The sequence below is a fragment of the Leptonychotes weddellii genome, chromosome 3, assembly GCF_054177405.1.
Source record: "Leptonychotes weddellii isolate Sample4059 chromosome 3, ASM5417740v2, whole genome shotgun sequence".
NCBI classification, from domain to species: Eukaryota; Metazoa; Chordata; class Mammalia; order Carnivora; family Phocidae; genus Leptonychotes; species Leptonychotes weddellii.
In genome coordinates this window covers 66,796,049-66,823,128 of record NC_138371.1, presented here as the reverse complement: position 1 = coordinate 66,823,128, position 27,080 = coordinate 66,796,049, and the positions used below count along the sequence as shown (strand labels likewise).

Here is a 27,080-nt window from a genome sequence, read left to right as displayed (position 1 = left end):
TTTTTTTTTAAAGATTTTATTTATTTATTTGACAGAGAGAGAAATAGCGAGAGCAGGAACACAAGCAGGGGGAGTGGGAGAGGGAGAAGCAGGCTTCCTGCCGAGCAGGGAGCCCGATGTGGGACTCGATCCCAGGACCCTGGGATCATGACCTGAGCCGAAGGCAGACGCTTAACGACTGAGCCACCCAGGCGCCCTGTTTCTCACATCTTTGTAGGGGAACTGGCTGCCTTTCTTTAGGGGGACTCTTCATTTCTACTGTACTGAAGAACCTGATGGGGATGAAGTAGGGACCAGTCTGTGAAGTTCCTAATATTTTGATAAAATGGTTGCTTGCCAATTTCATTCTAAAGCTCCCCAAAATAGGGGCACCTGGGTGACTCAGTCGGTTGGGTGTCTGACTTCAGTTGGGTCATGATCTTGGGGTCCTGGGATGGAGCCCCCCCATCGGGCTCCACTCAGCAAGGGCCGCTTCTCCTGTTCCCTCTGCCCCTCCCCTTGCTTGTGCTCACACACACTCTCTCTCTCTCTCTCATATGGATAAGTAAAATCTTTAAAAAATAAAAATAAAAAAATAAAGTTTCCAAAAATATATTTACCACCAATAATATAAAAACTGCCTTAATAAGCTTTGATTTTCCCAAGTAGCCAGATAGGTTGTGTTCAACCAAATTCATCCATTCCTATAAAGGATAACATCAATGCTGGGTCAAACAGCATCAGGGTGTATAAGATGCACCCAAGTCTCACTTCATTTTTTTTTTTTTTTTAAGATTTTATTTATTCACTTGACAGAGAGAGACACAGCGAGAGAGGGAACACAAGCAGGGGGAGCAGGAGAGGGAGAAGCAGGCCTCCCGCTGAGCAAGGAGCCCGACGCAGGGCCCGGTCCCAGGACCCCAGGATCACGACCCGAGCCGAAGGCAGACGCCCAACGACTGAGCCACCCAGGTGCCCCATCACTTCACTTTTCTATCTGACAAGCATGAGTGTTTACACCAATGAACAGTCAGAAGTCTAACTCTGACTCCGTTCCTCCTAGTGTTACAACACAGAGCATGAAAGGTTGTCAGACCCTCCAGTTTCTAACAGAGATCCCATCTGGAATAAAAGAAGTAATCGTATCATTCTCTAAACAGCTAAAGATGTTCTACTGATCACTTCTAAGAAACTGGAGTTTTAAAATGTGAACTATGAAAACGTCTGAATCCCTTCATAATGAAAAGGACCTTGGAAAATAAAAGAAATTCACAAACAGCAAGGAAAAGGTGTTGATGACAGTTATTATTCCTGGATAGAAAATGGCCACATAATGTATTTGATTAAAAAAAAAAAAAGGAAAAAGACAATTTATTGATCTAGGTGAACATAGAGCAACCTCATATAGAGCTGAGATGAGCTTTTGATTTAGACAGGCTCACTCTATTGCTGCTAAAGGTTGGGGTTCCCTGTTGACAAATCAAGTGTAGATTTGTTGACAAATCTGCTCTGTTCATCACAAGTTCTTCCACTGTGAGTTGTCTGCCTCTACTTGATTTGCAGTTATGTGTTAGACGTCGGTAAAATTTGATAACCAGAACACAGCTTTAATTTGATATTATTTGATTTTAAAAATCAAAACAAAAATGGCTTTATATTTTTACAGCTATCACTATCCAGCCCTTGAAATAGAATGATGGGATTTTCTTTTTTGAAGAAAATTTAGAAATAATTTAATACAGCTTCCACTTTTTCTTTTTCCCTTTTTTTTTTTTTGATTTCATGGTATTAGTACTTTTTTTTTTTAAGATTTTATTTATTTATTTTAAGGAGAGAGAGAAGCTCTCTCTCGAGTGCTCCAGTCAGTAGAGGGGCAAAGGGAGAGAGAGAGGAAGAGGGAAAGAATCCCAAGCAGACTCTGTGCTGAGTACAAAGCCCAACTTGAGGCCCAGTCTCACAACCCTGAGATCATGACCTGAATGGAATCCAAGAGTCAGACGCTTAACCCACTGAGCCACCCAGGCACCACATATTAGTGTTTCTTTTTTAATGCAAAGTTTCAAACATCAGCAAAAAGCGAAAAAAATAGAATAATGGACCCCATATACCTATGAGCTGGTTGAGCAATGATCAAGATTAGCCTGGACATGCTCCCCCACCCCCCACCCCCCGGCTTTTGGAAATTATTTAAAAGTAAACTTGAGCCATCATGTCATTCCATTCCTACGTATTTCAGCAAGCATCTCTAAAACATAAGGACATTTTCTTACCCAGCCATAATGCCATTATCAAACCCAACAAAATTAATGATTACTCAGTATATTCAATTCACAGTTCAGATTCTAATTGCATAGATTTTTCTCAAGAAGTCTTTTATCAAATCTGAACCCAGACAATGACTATATATATCATTTGATTCTTTGGCATTTTATGAAGTCTCCTTTAATTTTGAGATCAATTAGTCCTCCCCCACTTCCCCAAACTCCACTCAGTTTTGTTGTTGTTGTTGGTGGTGGTGGTGATGATGCCATTGATTTGTTGAAACCAGCTCAATGGGCTTCACCTCCATTTTACTTTCTAACTGTTGAAGAATACAGGCTTGGATAACTTGAGTGAACTCCCCCCAAAAGAGGTGGTTAATCGATACAGAGTAGAATCTCCTGATCCCATTCTATCACACCTTTCCCATATACCATGTTGCCATGCCATAGTTTTACAACATCTCTGATGTTAGCATTCTGGTGATTCAGAAAACATTAGGAATATTTTAAACTCAACTTCTTCCATGTTTGTTTATATTTAAAATTCCTAGTTATCTTCTAAAAGTTAGTTAGGATTTAGAATTTGCAGTTGGCTTTTCCCCAATATCTGGCCTGTTGAAGTTACTTCATAAATGTTATTTTCTGAAAATATGCCAAAACTAATTCAGAAACTCACGTTTTCCAAAAAGAAAACAAAACAAAACAAAAACTCTCATAGCAGACCAGTGAAGAGAGCTACTGCTTTCACTGAGAGTGGGTAGCAAAACTACTCCAACAAAATTGCGTAGACACATATGCCAAAAATTAGAATCAGGCATTAAAAACTTAGAAAATCTCGAAGACAAATTGACTTACCATAGCTCTTTTAGTTAAGCAGGGCTTATATTTTTCTATCCGTGATGCAATTAGTATATGAAATAAAGTGTAATCGTTGGTAATTTATATGTTCCCAGGAAGCATGAATGTGGAGAGGATGCTGGGGAATTGAGGGCTGAGAACACCTCTTTCCTCATCCATTTCTTATAGCCTCCAGAGAAGATGGAGAGAAGAAACAAAAACTTAAATCCATTTCAGTGGCTCTGGCTTTGTCTTTTTTAACAAGTCAACCAACAAATCGTTTCTTTAAAATCAGTTTTAGCTATTAGAGACTTTAATTTGCGTATGCTCCATGCATTCTTCCTGTGTTCTAGAATTCTGATTAGGAATTTTTGCTTTCAAACACCACAGCTTCCTCACATAAAAATGAAAAATTCGTGGCTTCATTTTCTCCTCAGTCCTTATTAGCCTGCTAAAACAGGGGTCACCTACCACTTTCTGGAATTTGTTTATTTCAGCCCTTAAATACAACTGAAGAGATTTTTTTTTTAATTTTTTTTTTTTTTAAGATTTTATTTATTTGAGAGAGAGAGAATGAGAGACAGAGAGCATGAGAGGGAGGAGGGTCAGAGGGAGAAGCAGACTCCCTGCTGAGCAGGGAGCCTGACGTGGGACTCGATCCCGGGACTCCAGGATCATGACCTGAGCCGAAGGCAGTCGCTTAACCAACTGAGCCACCCAGGCGCCCCAACTGAAGAGATTTTAAAATATTACTTGTTACAGTGGAATGGATTCTGCATGGTTGCTGCTGAGTCTTTTTTTTTTTTTTAGAAAGAAGGAGAAAAAAACACATTGTTTTGAAAAAACATGTTTTTAAAATAATTTTATAGATTGCAGATTTTGTAAATGATCATGTTAATTGTTGGGAGGGGGTTCCCAACCTTGTTAATGTCCCCTTAGCATTAGGCTTTTGTTCCCCAGCGTTGAATATGTCATTTTCTCCCACAGACTGCATTTCTAGGGGTATAATTGCTGTCTCCATGTAAAAGACAACTCATGTGCATAAATTTCCACTCACTGAAACAAGACTCTGCCTCCCCTAATTTTAATGCAGATGTGATCCAGGGGGTAGAGTTACACTTACTTCCCCAAGCAAAATGAAACAGATTACACATTAAATATTGTCTTTGGAACCAGGTGCACAGAAACAACCAATTACCTAGACAGCTCATCAAGTCCTGATATGTTTACCACATTGTTTTTTGTTTTCTCTTTAAACATTTGGTGAATTATTCTGAGGCTTTCATTTCTCTATAATGAACAGAATATGCTTATTAATAAAGGCCCTTTTGTGTGACTCACTAACAGTTGACTCACAAAAGCCTTTAAAACCATGTCTGAAAGTTTCTGAACTGAACTTGTGTTCCCATGAAGACAAAGCCTTATTACTACAAAGAGGTTATCCTGCTTCTGGTTCATCTTCTTTGATAAATAATGGATATCCAAAGATGACTTAAAGGAGAAGGGGCGTGAAGTTGGGAAAAAGAGAGATGGAGGAAGGTGCTTCTGTTCCCCCTTTAGATATTCTGAGTTGCTCATACTTAAGTAACAGTATCCATATTATCAAGTTTTGGTCACTGCTCATCATAGCCTCTTGAATTTTGTGCATATCATTACTTCTTTGGGGTTTTTAATTAATCGCACATGCTGATGAATTCAAGGGCTCTTTCAAGATTTGTTCCTGTTATTCCAAGAGATTTTTACCACTTCCTGAGGAGGGGCTGTTTTAGATTTCCACAAAGTCATTAACCTCCCAAAGAATGTAAAGAATAAATAGAATGGGATGGCCACAAAGATGTAATGGGCACAAACTCTTAGGAAGGTCGGAGGCAGGGGGCTCTGTGGGGGGGCACGCCTGACAGCCAACTGAGGGGAGGGAGGACTGGGGAGAGGGAAGAGGAAGATGTTCTTGGAAACCTTATGTAAAGCCTTAGTGGTGAATGGCCTGGAGATCAACCATCTGCTGGTGGAGTTGTTATGCAGGACTGACTTATTGAGAGTATCGCAGCTTTTAAACTGTGCATCCTCTGAGCTTCCGTTGGAAGTTAGGGGGAGCTCTAAGCAAAGTAGGTGAACATATACAGCAGAAAACTATATGTGTGTGTATGTGACCAGGTTGCAGAAACTGAGTGTAAATTTTATGTTTTTCTTTTTAATAAAACAATTTGAGACGTTTTAGAGAAGATGAAACTTGCAGGTGTGGGAATAGAAAAAAAACTTGAAATATGGAGAACGCTGCAAGTTACTCTCACACGTTATGGTCAAATTGGAAGTTGCTACAAGATGTGTGGAGGGCAGTTTGACATTATATTGCAAAATTACAAATGCAGGCACCCTATGACCTTGCAATTCCATTCTAGGAATATTTCCTGCACATATCCTCACCCAACTGTGAAATGATGTATGTACAAAGTTTTCATTGCAGCGCTAACTGCAAAAATAAGAAGTTGTAAACAACCTAAATGTCATCGATAGGATACTGAATCCCTAAATTATGATACATTCTTACAATGGAACACTAAGAAGCTTTTTTTAACAACATAATGAAGTTCTTAATATATTGATATGATTGCACTCCTCAATGTAGTGGTAAGTGGGGGGAAAAAAGCCAAGTTCAGGAAATTTAGTTATATGCTATCATTTGAGTTAAAAAGGAGAGATATACATCTATATTGGCTAGTATAATTGGACAAAAATTCTCAGAGACAGTGAGGGGTGAGTGGGAGTAGAAACAACAGAAAGGCAGGGGGTAAGATGTTTCACTACTTTGAACAGGAAAAAGTTCAAAGTTCAGATGAAAAACTTGCTAGGTCTGGAGTGAGGCAGGCCTAGTTCTGCAGACCAGTTCGAGCCCTTTCTGACTCTGTAAACTTGGGGTCCTTATTGGCAAAGTAGAGAAGATAATGCTACCTGTCTCCTGAGGGAGCTGAAGATAGTAAACGGGTACACACAAAGTGGGGGTGGTCCAGTGCCCGGGGTATGTTCAATAAGTGCTAGGCGTTTCCATCAGTCTTATTAATATCGCCACCACCTTTCTCATAAATCACTGGGTATTTGGGCAAAAGGGTGGAAAATGACAATGGGAGTTATGGAAATGATTACGAAAACAGAACATTTTCAGCTCCAAAGGGGTCTGTTGTAGGAATCAATATCATCAAAACCATGTGTAGACCACCTCTCTGTTTTTGGCATTCTTCTCTGTACAACTAACCAATAAGGGCCCTCTCCTGAGTTTCCTACCATGTACATCTCTTTCCAAGTTCCATCAGAAACTTATTTGTCTGCCTTGGGGCAGCCTCTCTCTGGGCCAGTCAGTGATGGCCTCACCAAAAATGTCAGCACTCACAGGTACCACACTGTTGGACTGGGGAGGGCCAGATCCCAAGGGAAGAGGAAGGGAGCTAGACAAGAAACAAGAGATCTCAACTACAGAAGTTTTTGTAGTATTTCTGATTTTAAAGCTGCGGGGTAGGGGTGGTGGGGAGAGGGAAGAGACTGGATATTTTCTGTACTACCTACGTGAGTGTAGGTCGCAGCCTGGGTGGTTTTGCCCTGGGCAGGGCAGTGAAGGAAGATGGTGCTCCTTGCAGAAATACAGGTGTGGCTTAGAGGCTCAAGTGCTGACCTGTGAAGTTAAGAAAGCAACGAAGGAGGTTGCCAAGCAAAGGGACACAACCTTGAGTTTAGGAACTTGAAATCTCCAAGAGTCCATGGATAAACTCCAAGTGGTCCTGAAAACCCACAAATTATAAGAAGGAGTTTGTTTGTATATGAGAATATACATTTTTCTGGGGAAACCCGTAACTGTCCCCACATTCTCAAGGAGGGCTGTGATCTCAAAATGATGACAAGCCCCCACTAGACAGATGATGACAGTGAGCTGTGACCCAAGGAGTATGATTCATCCAACACGGGGGACCTGAGGCTCATATAATACGACTTTTCCAAAGAGCCTTAAAGAATAAAAGAGCCACTACCCTGCTCTTGTTGCTTTCTAAGCCATCATTCTTGTACTTCTGCTTTTGTTTTGCCATATTCACTTTTATTATAACTTACTGAATAGTCTTCTTTAAACGTGTTCACTTTTTAAACTTAAATGCCTAGGGGCGCCTGGGTGGCTCAGTTGGTTAGGCGACTGCCTTCGGCTCAGGTCATGATCCTGGAGTCCCGGGATCGAGTCCCGCATCGGGCTCCCTGCTCGGCAGGGAGCCTGCTTCTCCCTCTGACCCTCCCCCCTCTCATGTGCTCTCTGTCTCTCTCATTCTCTCTGTCTCAAATAAATAAATAAAATCTTTAAAAATAAATAAATAAATAAACTTAAATGCCTAGTTTAGGTTCATCCTTTGGAAAAAAAAATATCTGGAAAATCAGGGGTATTTTGTGCCATTTGCAGTTTTTTCCCTAATGTATATTAGAAGAAATCAATTATGTTTAAAATGTAAAGATGTTTGTATCATTTCCAAAATCATTCACTGCATGCACAGAGGTGGGCTTATGGCATTTTGGAAAGCCCTGTCTCTAAGTATTCTAAGATTCACAACACATATTCCACTTTATAGAGAAGGACCCTGAGGCATGAGGCAATTAACGTAACTTATTAGAGATTCTAAGCAAAGTGTGGAAAAACTTGAAGTCAGGTCCTGGGCAATACTGTATCTGCTAATGACTTGGCCACGCTATCTTATTGCTATGCAGACAGTTTAAAGGGATTTTTAAATGCTCTTACATTTCTTCACTACCACGTGAAGAGGACCAACTAGGCGAGAGTACAAACTTGCTTGATTTAATGCTCTGGTTATGATCCCAGTAACTGAGGAGGTGGGGGAAAAGCCAGTGAGTTTCTTTCTGCTGAAATTCCATCTCATTTTTATTTCTCTTAATGTTGTTTTTTGAATCCCAAGTTCCAAAACCTGTCCCCTATTATGCAGTGCAAACGAGAACAGATGGGGAAAAGTTATGTTGGAAAGGGCTTTGGAGGGCCACCGAGAAGGGAAATATGACTACTCAATGTGTCACACACCAACTTGCAGCTGCCACCAGTCCTTCCCCACGATGCACCGCGTATGGAACGAGCCCGTGGTGCTCAGAAGGCGCAGGCTGACTGCAGGAAGGGAGCGCAATTAGGGAACAGTCGCTTTACTTGTGTTTCCTTGAAAATATGAATAAAGAGCATAGCAGCGGCACAGCCAGCGAAAGAGAACTCGATCCAAAGGCCAGCCTGGAAAATGGTTAGCTAGACCCCCAAGTTTGCCAAATGTTCACTGATAATTGGCTCTATCCCTGCCTTTTCATAGCAAAGAGTTGCCTCAGCATTTCTCAAAGTCACCATTCAGGTCTTCTCTCTGTCTAGGAATTACTCTTCCGGAAAGGTCATACGAGCTTACGTGCATGATGTGGCTTCCAACGAATATTTTTCAGTCCTCACACAGTGCTTATGAGTTCACTAAATATTTCAAGGGCGAGGCAGCTGATCTGGTTTCAAATGGCAGGTCTGCCAGTGACTAGCTGTGAGACGTCCAGCAAGTCACCTAACTTCTCTGAGCCTGAGGTCCATCATCTATAGAACAGAGGTAACATCACTTACTTTTGAGGGTTTCTGTATTTGAAGTAATGTATATAAATTTCTGGTTTGTTCAATCTATAGCAACTATTATTGCTGTGATTATCAGAAAGCAGAGAAAATGTATATCCCTGAGAACCCATGTTGAAAGTAATTATCAGGGAAACATGGGTTACATTATTTTATTCATTTGGTGATTCGGGTCATACAGATGGTATCTGTGAACAAATCTTCATGTTGCAAACAGTTGTGTTATGTCCTGCAGGGACTTTTTCCAAATCATGCCTGTCTTTGCAGAGTAAATAACTATGCAAGGACTTTATGCAATAGAACACGCTTTTCCTTCCCAGGGCAGTTCATAAATTACCTAGGTCAAAATATCTATGGGAGGGTGGTCAAATGCAGTTTTTTGAGCCTACCCCATACTATACTTTCAGCATCTGTAAGGTATGGAGTTCAGGGATCCTCATTTTGAAGAAAAACGATGGGGACCCTTAAGTGCACTGAAGTTTGAGAGCCACTTCTTGAAGAAATGGGGACAATGATCATTCTAATTGTGAGTCATTTCCAGCTGCCTTCCCTCTCCCACCACACACAGCCAGGTCCAGAAATGCGGCAACTATTCGTGAGACAGAGGTTTGGGTCTGGCAGTTCTAGCTTCTGTTCTCTTGTTTTGTATAGTGTTTAGTTAAGGCAGGTCTATTCATACCCTTTTAGTCCATAGGAAACATTAGCTTGGTTAGAGTTTGTCCTAAGAGGGTGGCCATGCAACCCAGTTTGCCCAGGGCAGCCCTCAGTGGCCCAGCATAGTTATTAATAGCTTTCCTTTTCATTATCAAAAGTGTCCCAGTTTGTATGATTAATTATATCATTCATTACCTGAGGTTTAGAGGAACTTTGATTAGCACATGTAGGACATGAATGAGGGCTGGCAAAATGTGTAACACATGTAATTCACTGGCATAGGAGAGATACACCTAAATACCATCAGCAACAATGAGGAGGTACAATGGGCTGAAGGAAGGGTTAAAGAAAATTGTACTTTTTCAAGTTATTCCATAAGTTGGCATCAAGAAAGGAAGGGTATGTAACAACTAGGAATTCTAGACTTGTTAATATCTTCCCTCTCACCCAAGTGGCTGAGCAAGAAATGGATCTTGGCACCATAGAGTTAGACATTTTCTACCTTTCTGTTTACTGGCTGTGACCTTGGGCAAGTTATTGAATATCCCTGAACCTCGCTTTACGCATGTCTAAAAAAGATAACAAAGCTTATTTAGTTGTGAGGATTTAAGAAAACACGTGTATAAAGCACCTGGTACCATGGTTAGGTGCTCCATAATGGTGGTTCCGCCATTATTCTTTCCATCAGGGCCACTGCATGGCAGTTCCACCGAAGAAACATGACTTTTAAAATAATGAGTCCTTTCAAGAGGAGTCAAGAGGGTGCTGTAGAAATGGGTATAGATTCTAGAGTATTAAAACTTTTTCTTTCTTCTTTTCTTTCTTTTTTGTGACAAACTCAAAGTCACACTCTTTTGGATGGAAAAAAAAGTAAAAGGCTAGGGAAGCCTGGGTGGTCCAGTTGGTTAAGTGACCAACTCATGATTTCATCCCCAGTCATGATCTCAGGGTCGTGGGATCAAGCCCTGCATGGAGCCCCATGTCAGCCTCAATGCTCAGTGGGGAGTCTGCTTGGGATTCTCTCTCCTTCTCCCTCTGCCCCTCCCTCCACTTGTGTGCTCTCTCTCTCTAGAATACATACATCTTTTTTTTTTTTTTAAAAGATTTTATTTATTTATCTGACAGATAGACAGCGAGAGAGGAAACACAAGCAGGAGGAGTGGGAGAGGGAGAAGCAGGCTTCCCACTGAGCAGGGAGCCCGATGCAGGGCTCGATCCCACGACCCTGGGATCATGACCTGAGCCGAAGGCAGACGCTTAACGACTGAGCCACCCAGGCGCCCCTAGAATACATACATCTTAAAAAAAAAATTAAAAGGCTAATTAGACAAGAAGTGACTGAAGATGGATCAAGAGAAGCATAATTATAATTCCAGGTGAGAAAGAAAGGAAGGAAAGAGGGAAGGAAAGAAAGAAGGAAGGAAGGAAGGAAGATAAGGAAAGAAAGAAAAACAGAGGTGGTGGGATATGATCTCTACCCAGGAAAACCTGAGTAGAATTTGACCTGAGAACTTCCGTAAGAAGTGCTGCTAGGTTTTTTTTGGGGGGGGGGCGGTTTGGGGGGCATAGTCCAGCCTATGGAAATGATGCTACTGTTCATCTAATTGTTGCCTTGCAGCCATCCAGACTGCTGTTTGGGTGGGCGGGATGGAGAAATACTATTCTGTTAAAACTGAGAGCTTTGAAGTGGAGACAAACACAATCTGGTAGTATTACAGAGGCATTATTCACCCTGATGACTCACTCTCATTGGCTCCCACACAGCAGAAGCAAGAAGTAACATCAGTGACCTTGAAGATGTTGGCCAAGTATAGATCCAGCCCTAAGGCCTGATTTTTCAAATGAACACATGTGTGTGTGTGTGTGTGTGTGTAGAGAGAGAGAGAGGGAGAGATCGCGAGAGGGAGAAGGAGCAGAGGTTGGGGAATTCATGTTAAAGAGTAAGAATGTATGGAGAACAATTCTAAAAACCCAATATAAAAACTCTTAATGCTTAGAGAGCAAACTCAACTAAATAACAAGCACTTACAAGGAAATAACCCCATGAATAGGTCTCAGCTCAATGCTTTGAAAAGGTAGCTCAGTGTGGGAACATTTAAAATAAGCATTCTAACCCAGGAGTTGAATATGAATCCAGTCCCTATTCCTGGGCTCAGATCTCCCTCATTATTTCCATTCATCATGACTCCATGAATCCAGTTTGCTTAGAGTAAAGTTTTCTATGTTCCAAGCCACACACTCCTCTGTGCTCAGAACCTACAAACAAAATTCAAACAGATGCAGTACCCAGGTCTCTGACAACATGCAACGGAAAGCAGACAATAATAAAAGGGTGCATCGGGACATACAGATGTACAGGCAGCTGCACAAATGGCAAGCAGAGTCATGGCCTTAGACCAGATGGTCCTTATGGTCCAGTAAAAAAAAAATGATCGACATGGAACCCAGCAACGGCTTCAAGTTGGTAGAGATAGTTCTTGGAATTGTACATTCAGACCTCGAAGAAAAATAAAAGCAAAACCATGAAGTTAGTTGAAGCTAATAAAAGAAGAGAGACCTGCAGTTGAAGCACTAAACAGCTAGAACAGAAAGGGTTTCTAGTCATGGAGTGGGCCATATGGAACAACCAGGGGGTGGTATGGAAGCATGGCCTTATAAACCTTGAAGAAACTCTGACATGGATCACCATGTCTGTATGGACAAAGAGGATCGAATTGGAAGGGCTGTAAACGACGGCTTAAAAATAGACTTGAGACAACTGGCCTCCCATAGCTTGTTCTTGGTGTAAGTTTCCAAAGGTTTGCGATTATGTTTTGAATTATAATTTTCCCTTGGTGTTTCTACTTTACATAAAATTTTTACTTTTCATGGGTGCATATAAGTTATAAGAAGGTACAGCTTGCTCAGAATTCGTAGCTATAATCAAACCAAAAAAAACCCTTAAGATCTTTTCTCTGCAATGAGCAGAAGCCCAACTCAACATAGCCTAAGGACAAAGGAGACTTCATTACAAGAAAATTAATCTGTTTCCCAGATCCAAGAACTGGAATCCAGGTGGGTCTCATTAACAACTGGAACCACATTTAAATACCATGATCATTCCCTATCTTCTGTCTTTGTTTCTCCATCCATCTGCTTCATTCCCTCCTCTTGCTGTCTGCTAACCTGTTTGTGGTGCTCATGAATACACACAGGAAATACACTGCCAAAAGGCCATGAGTTCACATTTCATCCATTTCAAAAAGCAGCAAGATGAAGCTTGACTCTCTTAGTCTAATCCCAAATTCCTGAATAAAGGCTAAGGTTGGGTCAGGTAGTTATTTCTGAATAACTGTGGCCATAGGGTATTATTATGTATTACTTCACTCTTATCATATCCATGTTTGTTTAGGTGGGAGGAGACAGTTCCTAGAAAAGGATGGTACTGTGTGGACACAAGGGATCTGAGCATCAAGATGCTTTTGGCTATAAGTAAGAGGCTATTTCTTTTCTCATACAACAAAAAGTCTTGTTTAAAATTTGTTGAATCTGAGATTCAAGAGAATTCAAGTCAACTAATATTTATTGAGCACTTACTATGTGCCAGGCACTGTTTTAGGTGCTGGAGATATTTGACTGAATAAAGCAGACAAAAATCTCTGTCTTCAGGGAGTTTATGTTCTATGGTTGGCTAGTTCAGTGACTCAATAGCATTAACAAGTTTCCAGGGGTTCTTGTTTTTTTACACTCTGCCAAACCCAGCATGTCAGCTATAAACATTTCTGACGAGAAGAATCAAACTGAGACACACAAAGTTTTTGTAATTTACTTAAAGTCACACAACTGCTAAAGGAAGGAATAATGAGCCCAGATTCTTACCCCTCTGTAGTGCTGCTTCTTGCCTGGGGGCCGGAGAGGAGCCCAGCCTCCCTGAAGCACAGGTCTGCCTGACCCCTATACAAAATTGGGGTCTAAGATCCAGGAATAGATGGGGGATGGCTTCTGTAGAGGGAGCTATGGTGATTTCTATAGCCTGCTGCATTGAGACTTCTTGGGTCAAATGCATCTCTAAGTCTCAGGATTAACCACTTTACTTTTAGTCTGGTTAGAAGCTCTTTCAAGGTCATGGTTAGCAGATTGAGAGAGAACCTGAGGTAGCTCATGCTGAATCAAGGTGCCCATAGGTCAAGGTTTCTTATTTGCAAAGGCAGTGATCAGCACAGAAAGGATGGGGTTGGTCAACAAGCAGTTTTCCTCAATCGCAGAGTAGGCAGTTTGACAGGCAGAAAGCGTACAAAGGCTGGAATATAGAGGCTCTGGACATTAGTCTCTACAATGGAATGGTCAGAAAGTTCTTAAGGTGTGTTGGCCACCATTTTTGGCAGAGGCTGATGAAAATTGCCATCACCTGACTTTAACCAAGAAAGGTGCTTTTGCATCTCAAGTTCCCAATGTGGGTGTAGGTGACTACTATTCAGTGGTGGGAACTAGGAAATTCTAGGGGGTGGGGGAAGCATACATTTAAACAGATAAACTTTAATAATGTAGAAGGAAGAGGAAGGGGAATCATAGATAATTACTTCTATGAAATACAAACTGGAGACATAACATCCTATATAAAGAAAACAATAATAAACCTTCATACTAAGAGACAAGGAAATCATCAGAAATGCTGATTAATACACAGAGGGGAGTTCAATTGTATTGGCAATGTTTTATTTTATATACTGAGGTGGGTACACAGATACATGTTATATTATTCTTTAATGCTTTCCTTCTTTTTCTGAAATATTTCATTAAAAAATAAGTTTAGTATCGCTTTGCTTTATTTTGGAATCTGTCATTTGTGATTTCATGAGTTGTCATTAGTGAGAGGGGTGGAGAAAAGAATCTGAGTTCTGAAGTCGTCTTCCTTCCAGAAAGGACAAGACCTTGGGTTCCTGATTTTAGATCATTAGCAATATTCCTCATATCTTTGCAAGTCACGGTGTTGCCTTCCCCTCCCAGTCCCCTGCCCCCTTGCAATTTTTCCCTTTGCATTTGGGAACTCAGTTGCATCCTAAGATTTGCCACTGCCCCAATTGTACCAAGGAGTGGGTGTAGTAGAAATTCAGTATCTACCACTATGTGTCATTGTTCCTGAGTCAACTTTGCTTTTCAAAAACACAATATATTATTAAACAAAATCTTTCCTCCGCTCTGAACAACAGACTAGTGGTTGGGTTTTTTAATATAGATTTAAGAAAATAGTATACATGTTTAGTCCACTCAAAGGCTAATCACTTGCCAGGGTGTATTGAAAGTTGCTAGGGTGGTTCCCCCCACCCACCCCCAATGCCAGTTTTTGAGTCACATAATGGCAACATTTTGCTATAAAAATGCTAACTTCTCTTCTGTTGTGCTTCTGCTGTTATTCAAAAACAGCCAAATGGATGTTATTGAAATCCGGTCCCAAAAAAGGTTGAAATTGCTCCCCAGCTGGGCCTGAGACCCTGTGTGCCAAATTTCAGCCTAAAGAGAATTCTTATATTTGAGTCACTGTGAGCAGCTGAAAATACGAGGTTTGGGGTGGAAATGCTAACAGACTCTTAACTATCATTTTGCAAACCATGTGATTATAACACAATGCAAACCTCCTCTGGAGCAAGTCTTTGGCAAAAGCAACAGAAACAAGATGTCTGGGCCCTGAAGTTCTGCCTTTACAAGCTTCTGCTGGGCCAGCAGGAAGCAGGGGAGGCTGGTGATGACATTGCCGACATTTCTGTTCTTGCTGAGGTTAAAAGATGGGTCCCGTCCGTGAATTTCTGTTAAAGAACAGAAGTGTGTGCAGCTCATTCCTTTACAGGGCTCCTTGGAACACGGGTTTATGGTCACCCTTGCTTGTTCTGGAAGTGTTATCACCAACACAGTGCTTGGTTCCAACCAGACACGAATTGTTTGCCACCTCTAGTCCCATTGGCTTAGTCACACTTGCTCCCATTCCAAGTTGGCAAAAATGCCTGCACTGCTTGGCCACTTGCTTCTATCATCTGGCATTTAAATGTGGGCTGCATCTCTCCTCAGTAACGTCCAGGGCCACAAAGATGCTTTAGTTGCAGGCTTCAAACACATGTTCCAGGCGGGGAGTGCCCAAATGTAGGTAGAGTTTCTATAGGCCAGTCCATTCATGGACGCTTCAAATGATGAGAGGTGATCAGAGCTTCTTGAGGGCAGCCCCACAGAGTGCTGTTTCTAGAAGAGTCCTCATCACCCTTCGTGCAGCCCTCGGCCCTCTCTAGGGGCTGAGAGATAGCTGTGTTCCCAAAAGCCCGGTCAGAATGTGGCTAATCTGTTTCTGCCACTTAACGGCCAGTCTACATTGGGCAAGACACTCACCTACACTGAGCCTCAGTTCCTTCATCTATAAAATGGGGACAGGACCTGCCTTCTATCCACTTTAAGGATCATAGAATGAGAGAGTGTTTCCTAAATTGCAATGCACTATACACATTTTTGGCAGTGTTATTATCTCCAGAATCTCATTATAGCTGCGGAATTCTAATCTGAGTTAAAGCTATGGTTGAAGCCAATAGGAATGGATTTAAAAGATCTGCTCCTATTAGAAATAGCAGGCCACAGGGGCGCCTGGAGCATCCAACTCTTGATCTTGGGGTTGTGGGTTCGAGCCCCACGTTGGGTGTAGAGATCACTTGAAAATAAAATCTTAAAAAAAAAAAAAAAGGAAAGAAAGAAGTAGCAGTCCACAGGTTCTTTTTTTTTCTTTTTTAAGATTTTATATATTTATCTGAGAAAGAGCGAGTGAGAGAGAGCATGAGCGGGGAGTGGGGGCTGGGAGCGCAGGGAGGAGGAAGAGGAGGGAAAAACAGACTCCCCTGCTGAGCAGGGAGCCCAAAGCAGGGCTTGATCCCAGGACCCTGGGATCATGACCTGAGCTGAAGGCAGCCCAACTGACTGAGCCACCCAGGCACCCCAGCAGGCCACAGGTTCTAAGCATGAATATGTATTAATCAGATATCTCCTATATGCTCAGTTCTCTGTTAGGGGTTACAAAGGATACACAGAAAGAGAAGACATGATTCTTAACTTTAAGAAGAACATAATTTAGCATGAAACAAAATATTTGATAACTAAGTGATAAATACTTTAGATATAGTATCAGTTTAGAAGTGGAGAGAAGCATGACAGCTAGAGAAATAGAGGCGGTTTCATGGACCACGTGATGTGGTAGGTCCTATTGTTTGTTTATCAAGATCCCTTCTTCAGGGGATCTGATCTTTCACCCTCCATGTGGTTTTACTGGGTTTGCCAGTCACAATACCACGTGATTATAATACAATGCAAACCTCCTCTGGAGCAACTTTATGGCGATCTATGGGCATATGCCCCTGGCTTGGCTACTGCACTATCCCATCCTTCTAGCCAGAATGATTGAACAAGGGAACGGCACTTGATCCAAATCAGGCCAATGAAAAAACCTATGCCCCGCCCCCTCCCAAGATATTATAAATGAGAGATAGAAAAGTTCTTTCTTGTGGGTTATGCATAAGAGGGGATGATGTAACTTTGGAGTTTTCCGTGGCCCTGTGTCAGCCCATTCAGTCTAGATGGACATGTATAGAAGGAGAGACTAAGTCCAAGGCAGAGTGAAGTGGAGACTGGGCACCACAAGAGAGACTTAATAGCGCTGTTTGGGTCCCTGGCATCCCTGAGACAGGTTCTTCCATTATTCTGAAGCTGGTTTGGATTTTCTTCCATTTGAACCAAGAGTCCTAACTCCTAGAGAGTGGGATTTGAATTATGTATTTAAAATTGGGTAGGATTTGGATATCCTCTGGGAAGAAGGTAGAGTATTCTGGACAAGGTCCAGAGATGAGAATGAGCATGGTATGTTTGGGGAATCTGAGAAAATCAGCCTAGGTGGAGCAAAGTGGGGATGAAGTAAATAGGTAGATTATTAAGGGAGAGGCCAGTTTGTGAGTTTTTTCAAATTAGGTAAGAGTTGAGGTTTGATTAGGAGGAAACGGTTTCTAAAAATAAAACAAAGGGATGCCTGAGTGGCTCAGTCGGTTAAGCGTCTGCCTTCAGCTCAGGTCATGATCCCAGGATCATGATTCCAGGGTCCTGGGATCGAGCCCCGGGTCAGGCTCCCTGCTCAGTGGGGAGCCTGCTTCTCTCTCCCCCTCTGCCCCTCCCCTGGCTTGTTCCCTCTCTCTCGCTCACTCTCTCTCTCTCAAATAAATAAATAAAATCTTTAAAAAATAAAAAATAAATAAAACAAAGAAAAACTGCATCTGTTTTAAGGCAAAAATTAAAGTCTTCTGTATTAGTCTGCTTGGGCTGCCATAACAAAATACCACAGACTGGGTGATTTACACTACGGACATTTACTTTCTCACAGTTGTGTCAGCTAAACGTCCATGATCAAGGTGTCAGTGAATCTGGTTTCTGGTGAGTGCTCTCTGGCCTTGTAGATGGCCATCTTCTTGCTGTGTTTCCGCAGGGCTTTTCCTCTGTGCATGGGTGGAGAGAGAGCACTCTGGTGTCTCTTCCTCTTCATATAAGAACATCAGTTTTATCAGATTAGGGCCTCACCCTCATGATCTCATTTGACCTTAATTTCCTTCTCCAAATACCGTGACACTGGGGGTTGGGGCTTGACATATGGCTTTTAGGGGGATCCAATTCAGTCCATAACATCGGTCAAAACTAAGAGTAGGAGAGGATGAGGGTAATGAGACTCTGATACACTGTCGTGGCAGAGTAAATCCAAGGAGAAAAATCAGGTAAAATCTAGTCATGTTGAAACACGCATAACCAAGACCAAGAAATTCTATTTCTGAGATTTGGAGTCTTTTGTACAATGCACCACGAAATACATTCAGAAATGATTCTTACAGCATTGTTTTTAAAGGTCAAAAATGGGAGCAACCTAAATGTCCATCAAAAGGGACAATCAATTTTAGTGCATTTATACAAACATCAATCCTATATGGCACTAGAGGTGAAAAATCCTAGAAATACATGTATCGACAAGAGTAAACCTCAAATATAATAATGATGAGGGGAAAGAATCAAGTTGCTGGACATACAGAGCAGTGTAACAAATCAGTGGCATGCTGGAGCTGGCTCATACCTATTGGGCTCATCTCTTCCCAATTCCTTGTTCCCAAATGACATCAGGTGCAACTTGAAATTGGCTATGGTGGGAATATTTACACCGTTGTAATCGGCAGCTGCTTTAAATCAGGTCTTTTATTTTAAATATTTTTCCCCTCCTTGGTGATTCATTGTCTGTTAAACATTTACCAGGATACCATTGAAATAACATTTTTATAAATAGCAAAATACTTAAAACAACACAATGTACCAGGATAACCATATAAAGACAGTATTGGGTATGATAAACACCACATTCAGGATAGTGATTACTTCTTGAGAAGAAGGGTCAGAATGTGTTGCGGGGAGTGATACACAAAGGCTTCAGCTGATCTTAAAATGTTTTATTTCTTAAACAGGGGGGCAGGTATACTACTGTTAGTTAATTTATATTTTATACTTTGTGTTTTTCGGAAACATTTAGTAAATCAATGAGATACGGAAGCCAGTCTTCTCATAGAACAGCCTTACATTGGCGAGATAGGGAGGCACCACCCTTAGTCTCTCTCCTTGTGCCATTTTGCTGGTTCAGCAGTGATGGGAGATCTGTGGCTCTCAGATTTGGCCACTGGGGCAGGTGGGGGTGGGGGTGGGGGTGGGGAGGGTCCAGATGAATCTGTAGTATCTCTGAGGCTGCACACAGGTGCCACATTTGATTTTGAAGTTCCAAGACAAAGAGGGAATAAATACCAACCCAAGGAAGAGGTGAGATAATCTGAGGGAAATCTTCAGGTGGTTAGCAGGTTAGCATGATCATTCCCAGATGACCCTTCACTTCAACTCTGTCTAACCGACCCCCACAAGCCACCCGGCACACAGGGCAGTGTATTTAGATTATGTGCAGCAAACAGAGCTTATTTTGCATGGGTGCTTATTCCTAGTGAACTTGGGTCATAAAAGAACTCAGATTCTCCTAGAAAGGGGCATATGCAGGAAATGTTAGGGCAGATTTACAGCAAACATGGGTCAGAAGATGCTAGGAGGGGATGACGTTGTTCCTAGGGGAAAGACCTTGTAGCCTTTCTGTTTGGATTTCTGGCATGTTTTCATTCCTAGGTGAGGTGGACTAACATGCTCTATTTTACCTACATCCCCCTTCCTCTTGAAAGCAAGTTAATAAAGCACTTATAGGCCGGTCTGGATTCTGTACCTCTCCCCGACCTCCCTCCTCTCCTTCACATGTAGCGATACTTACAGTTTGCTAAACACACGGTGCTGTTCTCTCTGCCTGGAATCCACTACCCCACCCACAGTCCTTCTCTTTAAGCTCCTCCTGTGTGAAGACTTTCCTCCCACCCTTCACAGGAGCAGAGTTTATCTCTGTCTCCTGTGCACCCTCCTCCTCCTAAAACATGGCTTCATCATTTCTCTTTACACACAGTATGGTAGTTACTGCTCATATATCCACCTCCCCTGCTGCAGTGTGGAGCTCCTTCCTGGCAAGGACCCCATGTTATTTAACTTTCTACCCCCAGGGCCTAGCATCCTCTCTTTTCTCTTTTAAAATGATCTGTTGACACCCAGACAGAATTCAGTTGAAGGCAGAGAAGCAAGGCAAGAGAGGTGGGGTATACCAAAAACAAGGAAACAGACACTAGCTGGTACAAAAGGCATGATTCCATTCATTTGTGGAACTTCAGCTGACTTTGTGCAGTTGGTGAAAAATAAACCAGAAAATACACAAAGGCTTGAGGTGCATAAGAGGCAGGGTCAGGGATGACAAAGCTCCTGGTACCTCTTCCTTCCCTTCAGCTGTGACCCTCTTCTGCTGGTCTGGAATCTCCAGAATTGTTGTCAACTGCTAGTTATTCCATGTGTGTTATGCCCTGAATCCTGTTCTGAATACAACGCTAGTAGGTTCCACTAATTAATTAAATTGTACTTCATAGACTTGGAGTCAGGGCTCTTGAATACAAGATGCAAATTTATGCAACATATGCAAATCACTCATGTTCTCAAATTCCATGTACAAAATCTGGTAGCCTTGAGATAAAAAAGCCCCTGCCAAGCATCATCTCTTCTAATTATTTCTTAATTCTCCTCCCCCCCGCAACCCCCTTAGCACTGAACTAACACTTTCAGGCTTGGCAGAAACTGGTAGAAATACAATGAGAGTTGGTTATAAACAGGAAGTTCCTTAAGGGCAAAGACCCTCTAATCTACTTTATGCTCTCTGGTGGCTCCTAATATACTGTTGAGTACACACAGTCCTGCACAGGGCATACCACCACCAGCCCCAAACTACTAAATTATGGATAATTCAGATGAACCAAAGTTGAGAGCCCTGTTTGTAAAACATGGCATTTAAATCTAGGAACAAGGAAATGATGACCTGTACAGTCTACTACACGTGGTTATATAAATTCAAGTTAATTAAAATTAAATGAAACTGAAAAATTCAGTTTTCAGAATAGCCACATTCCAAGTGTCTGACAGCTACATGTGGCTGGTGATTTTCTTGTTGGGCAACCCAGATATAGAATATTTCTATTATCATAGAAAGTTGTATTGGACTGTGCTGATCTAGACTCTGCTACCCAAAGACCAGGGCTGGCGATATGGCATCATATGGGAGCTTATTGGAAATGCAGAATCTCAGGCCCTAACCCAGATCCACGACGTTGGAATCTGCATTTTAACAAAATCCTCAATTCATTCACATGTGTATCAGAGTGAGAGGCACTGGTCTAGAGCTAAAATAGAAATCGGTGGTTCTCAGATTTTAGCATGCATCAGAATCCTCTGGGGGAATTATTAAACACAGATCGCTGGGCATCAATATGAGAGTTTCTGATTCAGTAGGTATACTAGTTTCCTAGGGCTACCATAACAAATTACCACAAGCTGGGTGACTTAAGACAAAAGAAAACTATTCTTTCTCTCAATTCTGGAAGCTAGAAGTTGGAAATCAAGGTGTTGGCAAGGCCATGCTCCCTCTGGAAACTTCCTTAGGTGAAGAAGAATCCTTCCTTGCCTCTTCCTAGCTTCTGGTTTACTGGCAGTCTTTGGTGATTCTTGGCTTGAAGCTGCATAGCTCCAACCTCTGCCTCCATTATCATATGGCGTTCACCTCTTGTATCTGTGTCTCTGGGTCTGTCTCATCTTCTTAAAAGGATACCAGTCATATTGCATTAAGGGTCCACTCTACTCTAGTATAACTTCATTTCTAAGTTAGCTAATTGCATCTGTAATGACCTTGATTCACATTCTGGTGTACGAGGGGTTAAAACTTCAACATATCTTTTTTTTTTTGAGGGGGGGTACAAAATTCAATCCATAACAGGAGTTCTAGGTGGGACCTGATAATCTGCATTTGTCACAACTTCCCAGGTGATGCTGATGCTGCTCTGGGGATCACACTTTGAAGACCAGAGGTCTACAATATCTACAAAATAGGACTACATAGAACTAAAAGTTGGATTATACTATAGAAATCACTGTGTTCAAGAATTCTATTTTAAAGCATACTTGAAAGATTGTCATCCAGTCTGTGCATGAATCTTTCCAATGACAGGGCTCTCATTACCAGCAGAGCGGTCTTCTCCACAGCTCTTCCTGTGAAAATTCACACCCTTTGAACTTTCTAAATATCTGATATATCTAGATATATCTAGATATCTGGTGGCAGCTGAATGTCTCAATATTGTACTCTATCTACATTTCCTCTGTGTGACAGAATTCTCAGAATCCTCAAGATTCTGGCTTGCTCCTGAAGGCTCACTTGTTAAGGTTCATAGGGGTGATAATCACACCTCCCACTGATTATAAATTAGAAAGAGAATAACACTGGAATCCAACAGATGAAGATCAAAAGGTCAGCTTTATTTCCAGTAAACATAAAATGGAGAGTAGAACTTGGACCTTGACTACAATCAGCCTTCCTCATAACCCCCACCTAGTTGGACATATCTGACATAGTCAGATGCAGAGAAGCAGGACAATTGAATCTAGACCACTGTGCAAGGTTTTGAGGGTAAGAGTTACAGCTATTACCACATAAAGAAAGGCTCCACCACTAGAAGAAGAGAGGTTTTCCTAAAAGAAAGGAAAACTACCTCGCTTCTCTTCTCACAAACCCATCTATCTAGTAAGACAGCCTTCTCCTCCAGTTACCAATCTACCACCCACTCTCACTACTTTCTCCCTCTCAAACATAAACGCAATGTTATTTATAAAAGCCCCCCCTCCCACGTTGCCTAAATGTCTCAGGAAGTTGACCCTATTCTCAACTCAAGCCAATCACAGTACCTGTAATCCCCTTGTAAGTGATTGGCTCCAGAGTTTAGGCTTCAGCCAATCAGTGCATGGTATGATTCTAGCGCCTGCTGTTGGACCAGAGATGGGCACATAACCCAAACTAGTCTAATCAGACTGAAAAAGAACTTTTGTCAAAGGGTTGGAAAAGAGATTTTCTTTCTTTCTTCCTTCTTTTCTTTCTTTCTTTCTTTCTTTCTTTCTTTCTTTCTTTCTTTCTTTCTTTCTTTCTTTCTTTCTCTTTCTTTCTTTCTTTCTTTCTTTCTTTCTTTCTTTCTTTCTTTCTTTCTTTCTTTCTTCCTTTTCCTTCCTTCCTTCCTTCCTTCCTTTCTTTTTTAAAGATTTTATTTTTTTATTTGACAGAGAGAGAGACAGCGAGAGAGGGAATACAAGCAGGGGGAGTGGAAGAGGGAGAAGCAGGCTTCCTGCTCAGCAGGGAGCCGGATGTGGGCTCCATCCCAGGACCCTGGGGTCATGACCTGAGCTGAAGGCAGATGCCCAACGACTGAGCCACCCAGGTGCCCTGGAAAAGAGATTTTCTAATGAGGAAGCATTTTGTTCTAGGACTGATGGGAGCCACCTTCTAACCACAAGAAGAGTCAGTCTGAAGAAAACAGAGGCTGGAAGAGTTCAAAGAAGAGCAGAAAAATAGATCTCCAGCTCCAATGGTAACATGTTGGCTCTCTCTTTGGTTTTTTGTTTTGTTTTTAATTATAAAAGAAACTAAATTTCCTTATTGTTTAAGCTAGGTATATTGTTTCTGTCATTTCCAGGTAAAATTATTCTTACCAATAAAATACTCAAATATTGTTCCCATGGGTTATTAAAATTTGCCTCATGGAAACCTAAAGAAATAGGACTAAGTCTCTACCCAACAATGCTCTATTTTAATTCATTAGTTCTGCTCTTAAAGTATGTGCCCTTCACTGGACAGATTACTCCAGACACTGTGTTACTGCCAACTTCCAGAACTCACCACAGTACCTTCCACAGCATACACTCTAAGCAATCATTTATTGAACAAATGCAGGTGGAGACTGCATTAACATTTTCAGCGGACACATAAGAGTTGTCATATTAAGTTCAGATAAATTAAAACCCCTAGAACATTTTTTATATAAATTGATGTCAAAGCTGCCTGTCTCCACCCTGTATCTGAGCAGTTGCATGTGTATGGAGTTTGCTTTTTAGCATTTTTACCAAAAGGCCTTGATATTTATTGCTATTCAGTTATATCTAGGAGACTCCAGCTTAGTTGATTGCAGCTCAGTTGAGGTAATTTTTAATTGTGGTTTCATCATTTGTCATGTCAACTCTTCTTCCTATTTTGGTATCAACTTCAAAAAAGATAGACATTCCTTCTCTATCTTCATATGAACCAAACGGCAAAGCATTGACTGAAACAGCAGCAATAAGAGAAGACGGTTCGCTAGAGTGTTTGCCAGGAGTAGCCCTCTCTGAGCAGTCCTGACTTGGCGGCTCAGTTAGGAACTCTTGCCTTTCCAGAAAAGGCCGGTTCATAACTTCTGCCACTTCTAGTCCACTCCCTCTACCTCCACTCATGATCGGTGATTAGTGAATTGTGGAGAAGGCCCTGAAAATGCCTACCTGAGTCCTCTCTGAGTTCTTTGAAGTTGCCTCTGCTCTAGAAAACTCTTCTCCTCCACCAAACACTGAGCTGTCTCCTCTGGGGAGGCCTGCAGTGGCCCAGCCATGCCATGACCAGATAGGGTTGAAATATTAAGAATTGTTAGGGGACAGTGGTGTTCTTCTGTCAGTTTTACCCAAAACTGGGACTTAGGGTTTTTTCTCTGTTTGGTTGATACCTACATGTATTTATCCATTGCTTCCGAATCTAGATAAGTAGGAACAATTTGTTAAGAACTGTCTGTTCCCAAACAAAGCTCAATTAAATGTTTTTTTGTTTGTTTGTTTTTACTTTTTAAGTAATCTCAACACCCAATGTGGGGCTCAAACAAACGACCCTGAGATCAAGAGTTTCATGCTCTACCGACTAAGCCAGCCAGGTGCCCCAAACAAAGCTCAATTTTATTTTATTTATTTTATTTTTTATTCTTTTAAAAGATTTTATTTATTTATTTGACAGAGATAGAGAGAGCACAAGTAGACAGAGTGGCAGGCAGAGATAGAGGGAGAAGCAGACTCCCCGTTGAGCTGGGAGCCCGACGTGGGACTCGATCCCAGGACCCTGAGATCATGACCTGAGCCGAAGGCAGACGCTCAACGACTGAGCCACCCAGGCGCCCAAAGCTCAATTTTAGACAACATTCCACATTTGATTGTTCAAGGACACTAATTCCATCATGATGGCTGTACCCTCATGACCTAATTACCACCCGAAGGCCCCATAGTTTAATACTATCATACTGGGGATTAGAGTTTCAACATAGGAATTTTGGAGGGTACACTCAGTCCATAGCAATTATTATGTTCTTTTAAAAACCATGAATTATCTGCCATTTAGTAAAATCTAGATGAATCAGCCTTCAAGGAAAACATTTGTATTTTCCATGATTCCCACTTTTCCCCTTTCTGATAATCAAACTACTTCTCTATATCTTCTCTTTTGAAGCCACTCCTATGAACCACAAATTCTTTAAGATTTCTGTGGCTGTCAAATGGCACTTGGATTTCCTTCAATCCCATGGAATGTAATTCCCAAGGTCCAGAGACTCGAATTCATAAAAACCAAACAGATGAACTCCTACCAGATCTTGTCTCTTGAGAAAATTAAAACAAACCATAGCAATTGGCACTCCAAGTTGTCAACTGTCTATGAGAGATTCAGAGATCCATGGTCGGTAACAATTTGCTACTTTGCTGGCCATCTGGCTCTGGCCCACTCTCATAATGGTAAGTGGCATTAGTTTGCCTAGCTGGTGACAGCCTAGTCATCTGCCCAACATCCTCATCTCAAATGTGTGTTCTGTATGTACTCTTTATCTCATCATGGTGATTACACCAGTTCCGTGTTTATGAAAAAGATGCTGAAAAAAAAGTGATTTCTTGTTGTCATGATGGAAGTAAAAAAGGTCTAAAGAAAAGATGGCGTTCTTCAGTTTAAAAGTTTATAGAGGCCTTGAGTCAAATGTCTCATGAATGCCAGTGAACTCATGCAATTTGGTGGCATGATGGTTTATTGAAATATTGATTTGTATTGTGCTCTCTCTATTTTTCTTCTCCCTTCATTTGAAGAAGATAGTGGGCCATTGGTTGGCTGAATCTGAAGCTGTTTCAGTATAACTTAGTTTCCTATCTTCTGGGAAAAGCTGAGCGTGTTGAGAAGGTTACACTAGGAGTTTGAGAGAAAGATCAGAGAGGAAAGAGAAAGATTTTCCCCAGACAGAGAAGGGTTAGGATTTGATGTGTCTGTAATGCCCTTTACCAGGAGAAGTAACAAGACCACAAGAGGGAAAGAGAGCACCTCGATTCTGTGGATCTTGTGCAGTGAACAGAGAGAACAACAGAACAAAATCACGTGGCCTGAATATTAGATATTTTGGTAGAGATTGCTAAATTTCATCAATATCGATTTCACCTGTCCTTCCTGGGTATACAGGTCAATTCTACTTCTCTGCCAGTCCCCTTGCATTTGAGCAGAGCCAAGTGCCTGAGTCTGGCTGAAGTAATGGGCACCACTTTTAGGCCTGGCCTTTAAAGATGTCCTCATGGCTCTCCATTATCACCTTAAATCACGTTCTGGTCTGAGTGGCAGGAAGCAAAGGATTGCAAAGCCCGGAGGGTGATTGGAAGATCCCATTATGGAAGGATCCCTGAGCTACCACTTGACACAAGCTGTCCAGCATGGCTTCCTGACTGGGACTATCCACGTTGGACTTCATGTGAGGAAGAGACGAACTTCTTAAGACCCTGTGATCTGGAGTTTTTTACCCAATAACTAGCTTTAATTACCCTAATTCAGGTGTCCAGCCCCTCTTTCCAATGCAAGACACGCCTCCCAGATGTTTACCCTGGAATATAGAGCGGGAGACCCAAGTAATAGCTAAGATAGAGGTGTTCGCTGGCTCAGTGGGATCCTGAGAGCTACATTTCATTTGCTTTAAAGATAATACATTACTCTGAAATAAAACTTGACGTTTTAGACTAAGAGTTTTATCTCATTTCTCCCTCTGAACTTCTTTCTCCTTTTTCTTTCTGGGAAAGGTGTACATTGAGGAATCTGTCCTCTCCAATAGACAAGATTCCCCAGCACACATCCAAAGGTGATGCTCCCTGCCAAGGTAGGCATCAGCTTTTTGGCCTCGCACCCCATCCTTTTATTTTCAGCCCTTCTCGCTCCTTCCAGGGTA

The 27,080-nt window shown here is 41.7% G+C and overlaps 1 long non-coding RNA gene across 11 annotated transcripts in view; it reads left to right on the top strand.

The window, feature by feature from the left end:
* LOC115941449 (uncharacterized) overlaps positions 1-27,080 on the top strand; it is a 54,900-nt gene that overhangs the window by 7,898 nt on the left and 19,922 nt on the right. For 4 of the 11 annotated variants that reach the window (XR_014143597.1, XR_014143591.1, XR_014143596.1 and 1 more), the window contains 2 exons: positions 23,314-23,417; positions 25,343-26,872. This is a non-coding gene — a long non-coding RNA (uncharacterized LOC115941449). Of the gene's footprint in view, positions 1-8,466; positions 8,687-9,113; positions 9,233-21,825; positions 21,986-23,313; positions 23,418-25,342; positions 26,873-26,934; positions 27,012-27,080 lie in introns of those variants that run through there. The other 7 variants (XR_014143599.1, XR_014143598.1, XR_014143595.1 and 4 more) reach the window with 5 other exon arrangements.